The 17,401-nt window shown below is 39.3% G+C and overlaps 1 protein-coding gene across 5 annotated transcripts in view; it reads right to left on the bottom strand.

The window, feature by feature from the left end:
• bahcc1a (BAH domain and coiled-coil containing 1a) overlaps positions 1-17,401 on the bottom strand; it is an 86,504-nt gene that overhangs the window by 33,962 nt on the left and 35,141 nt on the right. The gene's annotated exons all lie outside the window — the stretch shown is intronic.

A 17,401-nucleotide genomic window follows, 5' to 3' on the forward strand; every position in this document is an offset into this window, starting at 1 on the left:
TAGTAAAAAATAAAATCATATCCCATATACCTATACAATAAAACGTGTTTTTTTCACTGAGGTTATGTCCCAAAAAGAAAGGTTTTGTAAAAAGGAGGCTTCAGTCCAGTGGTGTGAAATAGACAGAAGGTCCTAAGAAAAATGGCTACAATCTAAAGGCCAGACTGATCAAATCCCGGCTCGTAAATGTCTCATATAGCCTAGTGGACCTAATTAAACATACCCAAAACTTGACAAATATATCACAATGTGATCAAATTAATAAAGGAATATCTTCTTATGCCTCTGTCAGTAATCTTCAATTTTCAACATGCAAAAAAAGGATACATTTATTTAATGTAGAAATCCCAATAACCTGAAAATCAAATGAGATTACAGTCCAGTGTGCTATATATATATGAAAAACATATGTCAAAAAACTATATTGGGGGTGCACCTTATTATCCGGTGCGCCTTATAGTGCGTAAAATCATAAGAGCAATTTTCACTCACTCAAGTGTCATACAGTATTTTTTTTAAATAATTGGAGCGAAGAAGTAAAATCAAGTAAAAAATCCATTAACCAAAAACCACACTTCCTTCAAGGAGAAGTAAGGTACAGTAAAATCAGATGCACAATTCTTGGTATGTAATTTAATAGTGAATCAAAAAAATTCTGGGTGCCATAGAAAGCCTCCTCAGGGGCCGGATTTGGCCCCTGGTCTTGACTTTAACAAATCTGGTTAAGTCCAATAGTTGTTGTCTTTCACTTATCCATCGTGGTCCAATTCTGTCTCCAAAATAACATTTTGAAAGAGAACATTTTTTGAACATTCAATTGACAAACGAGTAAAGACGTATTCTGGACAGAAAATTGGTGAATTTTAAACACCGTTTTTAAAAATGCGTTATTAACCAGTTGTTGCTCTGCGCAGGGTTCGTACACCCTTTCCAGTGGCCAAATTCAAGAACTTGTTTGTCCTTATTCGTCCTACCTCATTTGTTCCACCCCGAACAGCTTTGGTATAAGTCAGACAAAAGCAGATTGGTGCAGTGGAAATAAAGCTCAAAGACTCTTTGAACTCAGTAGGGCGTGGTTAAACTCTACTAAATAGAGAAAATAATGAACTTTCAGCTTTTCGAAGGACACCTAAAGCGACGCACTCCACCTTCAATAATGAAATTTTCAAAAAAAGAAGTTTGGTTTTGCAAAAAAGTAACGCTCCAATTGTCCTAGCATTGCCCAAGCTTGACATCGATCAAAGAACAATTATTGATGAATTCATAACCCAATTAAAAGTGCCAACCTTTAGATCCTAAAGCACAGTAAAAGCACTTCAGTTAACTTTTAGCTTTGAAATTATATTTAACTTTTATACATTTGTGAGGATTTTTCTGTCATGAAAAACACCCAACATAAACATACAATAATTTGAAATATCATATTTCTGAGTTTTTTTTTTCCCAATCTTAGTTCCAGTTTTCTAGAATACTAAATTCAATTTTACTTTGTACACTCAATTAGTGTATCTTTTAACTTCAATGGTTAACTAACGCGTTTTATGAATAAAAATGAAAATCCAGAGGACACCAATAACAAGGACTTTCTCCTCTGTTGCAACTGCCGATGCAATTACTTCTTGTTCTACTTATGCAAAAAGACTACTTTCTCAGTTAAGATTCTCAAGCTTAGCATACCATTAGGCCCTATTTTCCACCATAATGATTGCACCAGCAGAGAAATCCGTCTATGGCTGTATGTAAGTGTTTTAGCAAGACTGCTATGAGTAATTATCTATTTGTAAAAACGCTGGATGGTGCAGTAGGGCTGATTGGTTGTTATACATTGAGATAGGATTATTGTAAATTCATAATGCATTGACTACAAATATTGAACAATACAGAAACTTTTAAGTTAGGTAAGGTATTCCTTTCTTCAAAAAGTCTTATCATCTTTGGCTCTTATCAAGTCAATCAACCATTTGCGCCTGTAGAGACAGGCTGCATTCCTATGCTGGTCTTTTTTATGGTTCCCTTGTTTTCCATACAATAGTGTCCCCTTTGATATGTTAAACATCCCTTCCCCAACAACTCTGTGACTTAACTAGTTGGAATAAAATAGAGGAGGTGTTCAGCTTCTGGTCAGATAATAATCGGAACATGAACTTAATCCATCTCCTCATGAGCTTAAATGAATGTCTCTTGCCTCTTATTGAGTATTTGTCATGAACCGGAACAGGATGAAGACCCGGATGCATGACAAGCATTATTTTACAGGTAATGGGGCAGTCATGCACGTTAACCCAAACGCCAGTGATTCGGCGATCGTTGGGCGGAAGGCGGAAGGCAGCAGTCTGGCGTGAAATGACAGGAAGCCAGAGGCCGACGAGATCGATACCAATTGCACGAGCAGATGTCGGACAGATGGGGTCGATACCGGACAGGACTGGACAGACAGGATTGATATCAGGCACTGGAGACTGGAGTCCAATAACAAGCAGGACGAGATAGACGGAAACAATACCAGACACTTGAGATTGAAATTAAACAGGACAAACTAGACGGGAACAAAACTGGAGATCGATATTAAACAGGACAAAATAGATATTAGATTATTTGCCCATCAACTGAACTTATGTTGCACGACACTGGCACCTGGAACCTCATGTTTATGCACTTGTGCTATTGTGTGTACCCTGGGAGGGACTTCAAATATTCTACGTTGTGTATGTGTGTAACATTTTTACGCAAAAAAATTATTTTAGCAATTATTCAATTAGTAAATACTGAACTTACTTTTTTCAGTTTGCATTTATATTCATCAGAAAATAATATTTGACATCTAAATGTCACTATTTTAAGTGGAGGAACCAATAATGAGTGCTGCAAAGCACATGAAGAATGTAAACTATGGCGACTCAGATACCGGTGGTAGCAGTGGCGAGGCAAGTTGAGCTGGAACCATTTAATGGAAAAGCGTCAAAAGTGACCAACTTTTCATTCTATGTGTTTTTTTTCTATTTTTTGTCAGCCTTTTTAGCTTTTCAGATACCTGTGGCAGCAAGATGGGGGACAATTATGTCAGGTCCCTTTTGGTGAGGCCCATGTTACGACAAATAAATTCCTCGAGAAGCAAGTCTTATAGGAAATACACGTTAAATGATCGTTTATGTGTTCTTTTTTTAAACTAATATTGGGGTTTTTTTCATGAATATATAATTTGCCATATAATACACACAGTCACTTTAATAAAATATATTGTGGTTTATTTAGTGTTGTTTTGGTATAAAAAAAAAAACTTCAGTAAACAAGGTTTGGGAAAAAATTAAACGACGAATCATTCATCAGTGTTAGTCGCGATTTATCAAAGGTGCAGTTCAGAATTTAAAAATGTTCTCGCTGAAGCCATCTTCTGGTTTAAGTCATCAATGCAGTCTCTGCTAAGCTCCTTTTTTTCTAACCTAATTCTTATTGTGCTAGGTTTCTTTTGGGCATACAAGGCTCTTTCAAATAGGTTGATGACCTTATGACCGGTCACCGCTTTCATCTCTCAGTAATAGTAGTCCTTCAATGAAAGGTAACAAATACTGTACAGTCACTTCCCAGTAACCCAAAATTCTCCCTCCCTTTAATGAAACTCTGTAGCCTGCCATTTTCAACTATCTTACATATTGCTGTAAAATGTATGCGTGACCATTGTTGGAACCCTTAAACATTCTGTCCAGGAATAAACCTGTCATCGAAGGCAAACCAACTCAGAGTTCTTGCCTCCCATTCCAAATTGTTTTTCCTAACTGCCTTATTCAATATTTCTATTGTACTGTTGGTTATTGCTCCCAGCAGGTTAAAATTTTCCCACGCTCCTTTTGTGGCGCATGCAACATCTTGCATTTCCTAGCCGCGCTCGAATAATTTTTGTTTTCAAAATCTTTTTGAGGGTTTGGGTTGGCGTTTGGGCTATAATTGTAACATGCCTTTTCTTACTTTCATCATTTTTAAGCTACATGAACAAAAAAAAAAATGCAGGGACGAGCATGAACTAAATCTCCACACACCCTTATCCCCTCATTCCAGCTTCGTAAAGTGTTGCACGTCCCTAACAGTGTTGTAAAATAAAAGCAGATCGGCTTGGTGGAAAAAATATATAAAAGCTATTTGAACTCACCTCAATGTTGTCAACACATACTTAATAGAGTAAATAATCTACTTTCAACTTTTTAAGGACACCTCAAACGACGCACCCCGCTACTAAAAGAGTTGTGAATTATTTGATACTCAGTTACCTGGAGAACATCTTAATCCTTTTGAAACTTCTATTCTTAATCCACCATGTTGTTTTAAGCTTTTGTACAGAACAGATTGAGGCAATAGTACCTTTTACACAGACATGACAGCCAGGAATCAGACACGGATAAAAGTCAAGTCAAGTCACATTTATTTTAATAGCTCTTAATCACAAAATGTCTCAAAGGACTGTACAGGTTACAATTAAACCTCCCCCTGATCATAAACCCACATGCGGGCAAGGAAAAACTCAAAACCTCAACTCGAGGAAACAGAAAAACCTTGAGAAAGGGCCTCACAAGTGATAATCCCCCTTCCAAATCAAATAATCCATCAACTAGGGTACATGTGACAAGAAAAAAATTCTGGCACTGCTCTTAACACAAATGTCTTGCGAAAAAGTCAGTTTCCCTTTCCTACTAAAATTTACTGAATTAGTTTAAGAAGTATTGTTGAATCAATGTTACCCTAAACAAGGGAAAATGTTAGCACTGAGTGTTGTACCCTCATCAGTTTCAGGGTTGTTTTATCAGAACTCACTTGGAAACATTCTGCCGCAAAACTGGAATAGATACAGGAAGTAGTGAAAGGCACGGTACGGCAGCCTGCTGACACGCTACCATGCAGCCCATGTGGATCTTACCCCCAAATTATCGTCCCACCTCAATTCACCTGAGTGCCTGCAGTAAAGCCATGTCACTGCTCCAAAGAACACAGAGGTGGTTGTGGAAAACAGTGGGGGATGGATTATTGCCATCTTGGTGCCCGGGCACACATCCATCCTATGTTATTCAGATACCCACAACTGCTCTACAACACTGCAGTCTACCACATATACACTATCCTGCCCTCCATTCTGCTCATTTCCCCTCAAGGTATCAATCTAAGTCTCCTCTGTGCCTCAGGCTCTCATAAATCAGCTAATCCTTGTGCATTATTAACAGCGTTGCCTTGGAGAAAAAGATGGGGTTAGAAAGATATGAAGGGTGACAGCAAGGTCTTTTTGTGCACCACAACAGAGAAAGGTCCCTCTGCAACAACGACATGGAAATACAAGGAAAAGGACTGTCTGGATCTCAAGCAAGGAGACATCTGTTGGTAGTAGCGAAATACTTGATGAAAAACCTCCCAAAACAGTGGTCTATATACAGTATTTTGTAATCAGAATCATACAAAGTCTGTTTTCTTAAAATCGGTCTACCCTGTTCTCTGCATAAAGTATCACAAATTGGAGGTGTTGCTGAGATATACTGGTTAACTGTTTCGAATGAGTTTGGGAGCAATCACAGGTAGTTTGAAAGAGGGGTTAGGGAAATGATCACAACCTCACCGCATTAAATTTCCACACCTGCTTTCTTTACAAAGCAGCTGTTCTAAAGTGCTGTATGAAATCTTGAAATTGTCTACTCACTTATGACTTATGCCAGAAAATGGCCTAACTGCAGCCTTTGTCTGGGTCCCTGTGTTGCGCGTGCACTTATGTGATTGTTTTTAAGACATGCTCGAAAAAACTCTTCTTTTTTTCATTTATTGGGGGGTTTGGGTTGGCGTTTTGATTGTATTTAAAACAGGCCTTTCCTTATTTTCGACATTTTCATGCTACTTTGAGAAACGACTGATTACGAGCATTAAATCTCACTCCACCCAGCTCTCCTTCCCTCATTTCCTGATTCCTAATGTGTTGCACGTTTGCTCTGATTAAAGTACGGTAAAAGCAAATATATGTGGTGGGAGAAAATATATATAAAGGTTTTTTGAAGTCATTCGAGTATTGTTAATATTCTACTCCTAACTTTGTAAGGACACCATCTACTTCTAAAGAGCCAACCGAAACTGAAGCAGCTCAGTGTTGAGTTTTGTTGTTTTTTTTTAAACTGTCATGCATGGTGGTAACCGCAAACTTGTGGAGGCAATGATTTTGTGCTCAAACTTTGCAACCTTAAATAAATAATCCAATTTGAAATAAAAAAAATAGAGCAAATTTTTAACCTGAGTATACCCCATCTAATCCATACTGAATTGAACGTGTCATGCAAACATCTAAAGATGGAGGTGCTGACTAGATGTGTAGAAACCATGAGGCCCAGCTTGTTCCCAAAAGCAAAATCACACATTTTCATAAGGAGATGGACTAGAGGCCTCCAAGGACAACTCAGCCCGAGCAGCAGGCGTGAAGGATAAAGGCCCTGTTGTCATGGGGACAAAAGAGAAGCAGAGTTTCAGTCAAGGAGACTGAATCCTTGTCATTAAAGCAACATCGTGGCGGTGAGTTTAGTCTATGTGAGGCCTTCATTAAACCCAACGTGATGCCTACTCATAGCTTTCATACCCATCTCCATGTTTTATTATTTTGGTTGGAGGGCTTCTGGGCCCAAGACATTCCAAACATTCGTTGGTCATCTATCTGATGTTTTGAGTGTTTTTTGCTCTACTGTATAATCTACTTTTTCAGTTGTATATCTGATAAAAATAGTGAGGAAAACTGTGCCTTTAAATGGATGTTTAAATGAGGCCATCATTTTTGTTTGCATACAAGGCCAGATAGCAACTCTGAAGGATAAAAATGACTATTTGAACAAATGTCTAGGAGTGTTATCTTGATACGAATAGACAAAAATCTGGCAGAAATCACAACAACAGCTATCAGTGGGTGACATAGATGGATTTCACGAAACGAAATGTCCCATTATACTGTCTACTCTTAAGCTCACTCTCAGTTTAAACTAAAATAAAACCCAAAGAAGTAAGATAGTAATCCCAGTCAAATATGAGGAAAATCGCATTTTTCTGAAATATTTTTTTCTAGTTGCATTATATTTGAATTTCGTTTTTACTGACCTACAGTATGTCACATGGGCTTCATTAGTATTAGAACATCACTGAAGAAAGATCGCTTAGACTCAATGAAAATAAGTCTGTCAACAAAGGCCATGGTTTACTGGAAAGATATCCTCTAGTCTAAAGAGAAAAAAACAAATGTATTTGGCTCTAAAGGTTTGAAGCATGTGTGGCGGCAACCAGGTGAAGAGTATAAAATGAAATGAAATGAAATGATCTGCATTTATATAGCGCTTTTCAAGTCAATGACTTCCCAAAGCGCTTTACAATGTGCTCCACATTTCCTAATAGCGGCCTTGCAGCCATGTAAGGCGCTAACCTGCTTATTGGGGGCATATTAGGGGTTCAGTGTCTTACCCAAGGACACTTCGACATGTAACACGGACGAGCCGGGATTTGAACTGGGATCCCTTGATCCCAATACGAGCGCTCTACCTCCTGAGCTACTGCCGCCCCTATAGTATAAAGATGTTTGTGTCATACCTAAAGTCCAGCATGGTAATGGGAATGTCATGGTTTGGGTCTGTATTAGTGCAACTGAAATTGGGGAATTGAATGTCATTAATGGAAACACAAACTCTAGAATGTACTGTGGGATACTGGAGCGGAGAATGATCCCATCCATCCAGAAACTGGGTCACAGGGCAATGTTACAGCCTGACAATCACTCCAAATACATTTCTAAGAAGACCAAGGCTTTTCGAAATGGGCTAAGGGTAATGCGGATGAACTGGTCAAGCATGACTCCAGAGCTTATTCCCAACTTTGGGGCACCCAAAAGCAGAAGCTGGAGAAGCACAAGATCTTGAATATCCCCCAGGTCAGTCATGTCTTCATTGAGGAGTGGAAGAGGATTTTAGTGGCAATTTGTAAGGCTCTAGTGAAATCTATGGCCAGGAGGATTAAAGAGGATCTGCAAAATCGTGGTGGCCAAACAAAATATTGAACCTCGGGAATTTTTACTTTAGGGTGTACTCACTTTTGTTACCAGGGGTTTAGCTACTAACGGCTATATTTTGAGTTTTTTTGGGGGGGAATACATTTACACTATCCAACAAAGCAAAACAATATGCCTTTTTTTACGTAGGTTGAATCAATTCCCCTACGTATAAAAGGGATCTGCTCTCATTTTTTAGGACTCACACAAAAATAATAACTGAAAAATGTTTACTTACCAACAAAAAACATTACTCCCCTCTAACATTGATGTTTTGCTCATCTGTCCTCTTGTTGTTCTAGTTTCTTGCCAAAGCCTTCAGTTTTCCAAAACTTCTCACTTAAAACTGCATGTTCCTTGATCAGCATAAAGTTCTTGAATACTTGGATGTAAGTAAAACAAAGCAACAACTTCACACATCAGTGGCCTTAGAGTGATTGCAATTCAAGAAGGGCCACTGAATAACCCAGCGATGACTTTCTCATGATAAAACACACCGGGGCTTTAGAATGATAACTCAAGTGGGCTGTAGGGTTCCTTCTAAAAGTCATCTTGAGAGCATTAGCTCAAATGGTAGCCAGATCGTTTCACAAAATTGTCAATGATATATTTTTTCCAATACCTCTAAAAAAATGTGTTCCAGTTTGATTATGTACCAATGGTGCCACCTTCAGCAGTGTCAACCATAAGAACTAATGTTTGTAGACACACAATTTACCTAAATGTGTGGTGACCATAATCCTCTTCATTGTGTATCAAACACAAATATAGACGAACATACTTGAGAGTTGAACATACGAGACTATCCTACGTCTTCTCTTGGAGGCCTGACCAATCTTGAGTGAGTGAGCAGGCTTTCAGATTTGAAAGTGAGCCCAATGCAATGGTGGGGGAAAGTGCTAGCAGCGCACGCCTCTGACACTCTCCACTCTGCATGCCTGTGAACTGAGTTTAGTGGATGTGGTCAGCACATGAAGGGGTGGGGGAGAAATAGGAGAAGCAATTGGAAGAATAGACGTGAGAGGAAAGTGAGAAAGGTTTTCTTTATTGCAGGATGAAACACCCAGATGCTGGGAAAGGCTAAGATCCGAGCACTGTGTCTATAGTGGTGCCGGGGACTTTTAAGGACATACGTGCATGCGTGTGAATCATAGGCTTTCTTGGTCAGAAACTCTAATGTGATAATGTAACGCTAAACGCACGAGAATATTGTTTCTCTCCTCTAACTGAAAGCATAATGTACTTACAATTGGCAATTTTTCGAAAGCTGGTGCCATCAGAAGGAAAGGTCAAGGGCAAGATATATCCTCTGCAATAAGACGAGAGCATGTGAAAATATGTTCTCAATCATTATTACCAAACCAAAATGTAGAATTCCTCATGCTGTTTTTTGTTCAAAATGAATTGGAAATTTTTATTAGAAGATGTCATACTTTTCTTCTGCTCTATTGTTTTCAGTTTATTCCTGTTTAAGTTCACACCTGAGCCAAACCGGATTCTAGCTGACCTTGGGCATGACAAAAGTGCTGGATTGGTCATTAATCACAGGGTAGATATATATGCAAAGAGAATTGTTGGTCGAAGTGAAAGATAAGGCTTAAACATTTGAGTTAAATGGAGAACCATTCATTCTCAGATTTACTGTACACCCTCAGGCAATGCAGTCTTGTTTTTGTCATACTTTGGGGGAAAATGTGTGCTGCGATGCAGAAAGGTTAGAGATTCAAAATGGAACTGTTAATTGTGGTCAAAACTGTGGATTGTAAAGCCTATGAATATCATGGGCCGAAAAGTCCGTAAAACAATACTTTGTGTGACAGTGAAAGACCAAGTTCATTTTTATTAAAAGTCAGTTTTCGACCGGAAGGATATTTTAAAGGTAAGTGCAATTTTAACTTGTCATTGTAAATGATGTTGAGTGGTACTCGGTTCATGAGAAAATGTAATAATTTTTTAAGTCATTAGGCTCACTTGACGAGTACAAGTAGACATTCCATGCTGGGACAGAGCAGAGAGTGGGAGGACAGATTTGAAACAGCAACAGGATGAGACAAGGACAAGGCCCATTACCTCCTTTTTTTACATTACCACCCACACTTGTACACTCAAACATTCCACACCCACGGCACAGATTTTGTTTAATAGCACAGGCAAAAAAGAAGGTCTCCACAGAGGGTCGTGTAATGGTGTTTCAATGAGAATGTTTATGATGTCACGGGAAGTAGATATGAAACCAGACCTCAGTGCTATACTTTTGGTCTAAGATCATTACAGAGTAAACACTCTGTAAGCACCTCAGTTCCATTGTACTTTATTAACCCACTCCCAAAGCCCCACCTTGGACTGGCTATTAAAGCCAATCTAATGTGTCTCTATCTTGGTTAGATAATTTACATGGAGCCTGGCTTGCAAGGAAGGGTCTCACATTCCTGTTGGTATGCAGAGCAGTTCCATACCTCCTCAAGAATAGCCATTTGCTACCTGTCCAAACGTTTGTCGTGCAGCCTTGTTAACTGACCTGTTGTAACACAAGGCGCTTTCAAAGCCCTTTCCTACGTTCCGGATCGTTATTCCCGAGGCATAAAATCCCCATTATCATAGTGGAGCTCATCCATCTCGCGCGCATGCTAAACATCCGCTTTTAAAATTGTGATTTCCTCCTTCCTCTTCCCCCTACACACAATCGCACACACTCAATCACACACGGAGACAGCAACACACACTCACATTTAGACGCCTACAGCTGCGCTAGGCCATCTCTCTAACAATCCAATCTGTTTTCTTTCCCATGATGTTTCCCATTGGCACAAGGAGGAAGAAATCAGATTTACTCTCCCAAAGGGCCAATGAAGTTGCACTGATATGGAAAATGATTTCAGAGCTGTTTGAGTCCATAAACATTATTTTGGTCTCCCCTAAGTTAATGACACATTTCTTCCCAGCATTGCAGTAGGGATGAGTGTTCAGAGAGGATGTGGGGAGGAATCCTCCAGGGTCACGCAAGCATCAGGGAGTCATTCACCCTTTAGTCAGTTCCTTGACATCTACGAATACTCTTCAATATGCACCCACTTAAATTTCAGCTCGTTGTCCCGCCCTCTACAAAGAAATCCTAAGGCCGATTCGAAAACGGATTTTTCACTTCGTATTTTCCTCAGAACTGTCAGCCCACTTCTTAACACACTGCATTTGGCTTCGGGGGTTCAAATCAGCCCAGCTACAATTGTGTCATGCAGACCACAAATCTTTTTATTGGCGTAATGCAGCAAGCACAGCAATTCCCCAGTTGAACGCAGGAATAAAACGCACGCTCGTTGGGGCGTAGTTGCAAACATTTTGCCCAAGGCATATTGTCAACAAGAGAGGCAACACTGGAGCCTCGAGTCCAAAACGCCATGTTGTAAAGAGACTTCATTGGGCCAATGGCGGGGCACTTAACCTTGCATTTGGTGATCATTAAATCCCTTCTGCAAATCCAAATAAGTGGGAAGATCAGCAAACAAACAAAAAAAAATTGATCATAACAGGTCATGACATTTTCTTACCTTTTCTTTGGAATGTTATTCTCATCTAAATTATTTAGTTATAATAAAAAGGCCAAAGATCAGGAAGGTGTGTGTGTTTTCAGACTTTTATTTTGTAGCCAGGGAAAGTCTAGTCTATTGTTCTGAAGACCCAATAATTTCTGACTGGGTCTTGTCAAGGACACAGTTGCTGTTTTCCTGGCACACTGACAAATTACTAACAGAAAACAGAGCAGGCTCTGTGCAAAAATGGAACTTCTTCATTTAGTGTTGAAGAAAATCTAGATCGTGAATTTGCTTGATGCAATATGCCACCCTACGGCTTGTAGTGTGCCGAACTGCCGCACTCCTTGCGCATACCATGTATGCCCAGCATTCTCAGTAGTGGAAAACTGTATGACAATAGAACATGCAAGCAGCACTATTTTGCCTGATGAGTCCATTGTTAGGTTTTGAATGTAATTGGTCAATTGAGAAGTGCTTTGACTGGAGAAGGTTTCTGTCTCTCTAAGGGTTTTTTGTGCAGCTTCACTATTCCTGTCTCAAAGTGTTCCTCTAGCAATGAGAGGTAATGACGCTATAGAGAAGACAGTAAAAATAGGATTTTAGGTGTTTTGTTTTTATTACAAATTGCTCCCCCGCGCCGCATTTACGCTCAAGCCACATGAAAGCAGATCTTGTGACACATTGACATGGGCGATCTGGCCTACAACTCTGGTAGATGAATCTGCTTTAAAAAAAAAAGCGGAATGTGGTTGGACAGCTCCAGAGGCACGTGCGCTCCTTCAATCTTTGAAGTTGGCTTTCTTTCTTTAAGAGATAAGCGCACTATCATGTCCAGCGCAGTCATGTTATGTAAGGCTTTATGGGAAACGAATGATTGTTTCATAAATTCCCAAACTGCTTTATTCCTTGGCTGCTTTTCAGACCATCTGCCGTTTTTTTGTCTTCATCCCCTCTTTCTCTACCCTCTAACATCTTCGCGACTGTCCAGTTTATATTTCTATAATTTGTTATCACCAAGATCTCTTTCTTTGGCTGCCATCAAGTGGCCTTCTCTGTTCGTATTTTGGGATATTGTGCACTTTCTTGCTATCCGTTTTAATGACAAAAGGTCTTCCCTGCGTCTTTTTAATGGGGAGTCCAACCTGCACCTCGACATACACTCAGTCATAAATCAGCACCCCAGTGTGATGCCATCAATCAGAAATTGCTGGAATGTCCCGTAATTCAGGTCCGTAGAATTTTTCTCCCTCACACATCCATATATGACCTTGCCTTATAGGTCACAAACTGGACATTTTAGATTAATTTAAAATCCACACTTTACTTCATCTACTCAGTCTTGTTCCAATTTGCCATCAATGTGTTCAAGTGTGAATTTGCCCTTGATATGTTCAAATATGACAGTAAATCGGCAAGAAAATGCAGAGACCTGGCTTTTCTCAATCAGTCAGAGCGCAGAGACGGAACAAAGGAGATAAGAGAGATGAATACCTCCAAGCAGCAGGCCCAAGGTCTTGCGGATGCCCTCGGAGTTCACACGGAGAAGAAAATAGAAATATTCAACTCTTCTTGGTACTTGATAAGCCCCAGACAAAAGGAGAGGAGGAGCTGCATAGCCAAGGCCAAATTACGCACAAAATTACCTTGTGAAGAGCGCTTGTTCAGAAATGTCTAGGGGACTACACCGTCAAATCCGAGGCAGACCGCATTATTCATCTGCCTGCTTTGGCCTACACTTGAAATGTATTCAAGGCCATCCAAATCACACAATAAAGTCTTAAAAACATCTCTAAAACAGCAATGAAGGATTAAATGGGGTTGTTCACACCAACCAGCAGGACATATAATAATAATAATAATAATAATTTCCTTTGTATTGTCATTCTTTGTAACAATGTACATAGAACGAAATGTCGATACACCTGACCCGTTGTAGCGAGCCGATGCAGCCGCAGCCAACAGAGGGCGCCGCCATTTTACCAATTAGGTATGACTCGGCCGAGGCGCGATGTAGAACAATAACAGACACGGTAAAAGGTTTAGCAGACTTTACATTTATTTTGCAGATTAAGATGTCAGCATTGAAGACGATATGAAAATAAGAAAGACAGATATCATTAAAAATCCCCAGCAGCTTAAACTGAAATGAACCTTACCAACAAAGAATGGGAGATCGGCCGTCAAAGTGAAGATCTACGGAAAGGGATTGGATCTACTACACGAGGCTAATGTGTATAAATATTCAGCAGGACAGCTAACATTAATGTCATTCGTCCATCATTTCCTATTTTGAGTGCATTGCTCTATCAAACATCTGTTGCAAGATCTGTTTATAGCTACTTGCTTTGCATTGCTTGGTAACAAACAATTTTACTTGCAGCTGGAAACAGATTTCCACTAGAGGCCTTCTATACTTCCTCTTTAAAAATAAATTCAAAAACTTGAATGTTTAGTCCCTTGTGACAGCAAATGCCCATAACACACATTGTTGTTATTGTTAACATAACAGTGAAAGTTGTTAGAGAACAACGTTGTCGTTCCTTACATAAGATATAGGGTTAAGAAATCGAAACACCCACAAGCGTAAAATTGTTTAATCAATTAGACAAGTCTTTTTGATAATTTTAATAGCTTTTGAAATCCAATTTAAGACAAAGTTGAACAAAAAAAACAATTGAAACGTAACCCAAAAAAAAAAAAAAAAAAAAAAAAAAAAACGGAAATATTTCGTACACACATTACATGATGGCTCGGACATTATTTGGTACAACTTTTAGCCATGGCCAAAAAAGGTTTGTTTGAACTTCTCATTAAATTTACGCTTTTCCATGGTCCAAAATTAACGTCCCCGACCGTAATTGCTATGTGTACAGTGGGTAGACTTAAGACATGTGTCTGCTCTGAAAGGCCCGAGTGAAACCACATCACTGTTATAATAGCTCCGTTTATGTGGTAATGCGATGTTGTGAATTATTTAAAAAAAAGACAATTGATAAATGTTACTAAATCTATTTAGTCCAAAAATACATAAATCTTATAAATGTGTTCACATCTTATACACTTTCGAAAATTGGATATCAGACACTTTAATGCCAATTAAGGCCTTAATCTTAGAATAATGAATTCAATGCCTTTTAAGACTTTTCAAGGACCAGCAGGAACCCTGCTACAGTAAAGCCCTGATAAAAACAATGCGTTGAAGGAGAAACATTTTAACACAGCAATTACAAAGTTCAAAAACAAAACTTGCTATCTTTGCAGGGTACAACCATGACTTTGAATGTAAGTCCACTTCAATCACTCCCTGTATTTGTTTTATTTAGGTGTTTGAAGAGTTTGATGCAGACTGAATTGAGCTCTGAAGGTGAATTCCAAAGTCTTTGATGGATATTTTGTGGGACTTTCAAGCACAAAATGTCAAATTGCATACAATCCAACACATTAAGTTTTAGATGTTGGAAATTTAACTGTAGCCAAATTTGCCAAAGATAATGTTTTTGCAAAACTCAGGTAGATTTCAGTTAACCTGCTGAAAGCTCCTGGCGCAATTACAACAATCCAGTCAGGGTCCATAATGATGTAGGGAGAAAAGGAGACAGGAAGGTGGATGAAGATTAAAAAAGAGCACTTAATTAAAAGCGAGGGGTCCGAGAGTATCCGCTGACATGTTTGAAATGCAAGCATTTGACACGAGCACTTGAACGTGCCTTTAATAAACAAACTAATGCAACCTCCCTGTACTCTCGTATGTCTAGCCTTCGAAAAATACCTGCCTGAGTAGTGTGGGAACTTCACTCAGCTAACCAAGACCCAGAATACTCAATTCAATTGAATAACTCACCGTATAAAAATATAAATAACCTGGGTTTCGCCCGGCTTGATTGGGTATTCTTTAAAGCCAGTCTCATGTTGAAGACAGCTTTGTAATACCAATAGACGCATTCCCTTATAGTGTCTGTAATTGCGTGTTGGTCTTTTACTGTATTTGGCCTGGCACCGTTTTCTATTGCGGGGTCGGGCTTGCACTCCCAGATAAGAGAACAGTTATGTCAACAGTGGGTGCTGTGAAACAGGCCGCCTGTTCATGTTGACATTCTGCAACTCCTCTTATTTACCCTGACCACAGCCATTGATGTAGCCTCTTGTGCTCTAATGACTAGATGAGCCTTAGTGTAGAGCCCCCTAGTGGTTTCGATTAGTTCTTAGTTTCAATAAAGCAGTCAAACCCTGAATGAGTTTGAGTGAATGAATATTCAGTTTTTAAGACCAGATACACCATATTTATAAAAATCAAAATACCTTTGGTTTACCCTCCTTGAATGTGACAAAAGTCATTGCTTGGGACTGCTTTGTCTTGTGAGATCCAGCCACTCCCAAGTTCTAAACATTGGGTTGGATAACTTTGCTACATTTTTTCCCATTGGAAGTCGTCTGCTGTTAAATTGTCTAATTGTCAAAAAAAATCATTTAAAACCACACAGTTAGAACCTGCAACAGCATGAGTGTACATATTAGGGGCAATTTTAAGTTCAAAGCTTCAGGGGTGGTGAGAATCCAGAGTGTCTGGCTTGTTAAAAAAATAATTTCACTTAAAGGGATTTAGGATAAATTAACACTGTTCAGGAGTGTCACTTCCCATTTGTGAACATCACACTGCACTTTGTGGTTAACAGAAAAATCATTACTACGCCATGCCCGGTTTTATAAATAAATAATTTGCATTTGTGTTCCAAAACACAAGCTGTATTATCACCAAGAAGAGGAGCAGGAAGGGGGCTGAGAGTGGTGCTAGGAATCAAATTGACTCAATCATTTTAAGGAAGTGGAGTATTTACTTCCCTGTGTTGGTCTCATTTTTGTTTTGTTTCCCTTTGTTTTTGTTTTTTTTTGTGTGTTTTTTTTAGCGTTTTTAGCATATTTAAGCATAGCCTGTCCTGAGGTACGGGCTGGTTATGCCCATGGTACATATCAAGCAAAACATGACTCTGAGTAACCAGTGAAGCGGCATAATTAGGGCACGAAGGAAAGCAGGTTAATTGACTTCTTTGAGAAAGAGCCTGATTTCTATCAGCCAGTCCCATAATTATCTGAGCTTTCATCAAGCACCTCCTCACTGATTTATATTTCATTACCTGCCTCTTCCTTGTGTTTTCTCTCCCATTCCCCGGCTTTGAAGGGGATTGGGAGAGAATGCTCCTGCCATGGCCCACCGGACAGCGCTAGAGGGCTAGGGCAGATTTATGGTCGACACTAGAATGAGTAAGGTGCACAGTGGAACATTAACGCACCGGGGTGGCACAATCACACACACACAAGGCTCAAAACTGCTCTGGACCCCGCCAGGATCTCTGTGTGCAAATGTATTGATGAGCAGCTATTATCGGCAGAGCTATGTACGGTAAATACTACACTACTAAGCTATTTTAAATCAATAAACAAGAGAAAGAAGAACAAGTCTGTTGCTATTTTTGCAGTGGACTTTTTTATAGATGCCATGATAGCAATTACTTTTCAACATTACCCCTGGGAAGACTGATGGGGTTAACGTTACTCTTATCAACTCAATCCTGACTTTACAGGTCTTGTCTTGAGCTATTGGTGATTCCAATATCTGATTCCACTCCATCTCACCGCTGCTTTGCGATTGACCAACAAGCAGTCTTGGATGTACGAACGTTTTCACTCTGAGTCAGTCAAGCAACGTTATAAGAATCTGTTGTCACTCTGAACAGAATTTATAGAAATGAATGACTGAAAAGGTGTGCACTGGGAAACAGTCTTGAGATTTATTTCAGTCCACTAACGTTTACAAACAGATGATTTTATTTACTGT

Source organism: Urocampus carinirostris, chromosome 1, assembly GCF_059441175.1.
Source record: "Urocampus carinirostris isolate Australia breed hairy pipefish chromosome 1, RoL_Ucar_1.0, whole genome shotgun sequence".
In the NCBI taxonomy this organism is placed as follows: Eukaryota; Metazoa; Chordata; class Actinopteri; order Syngnathiformes; family Syngnathidae; genus Urocampus; species Urocampus carinirostris.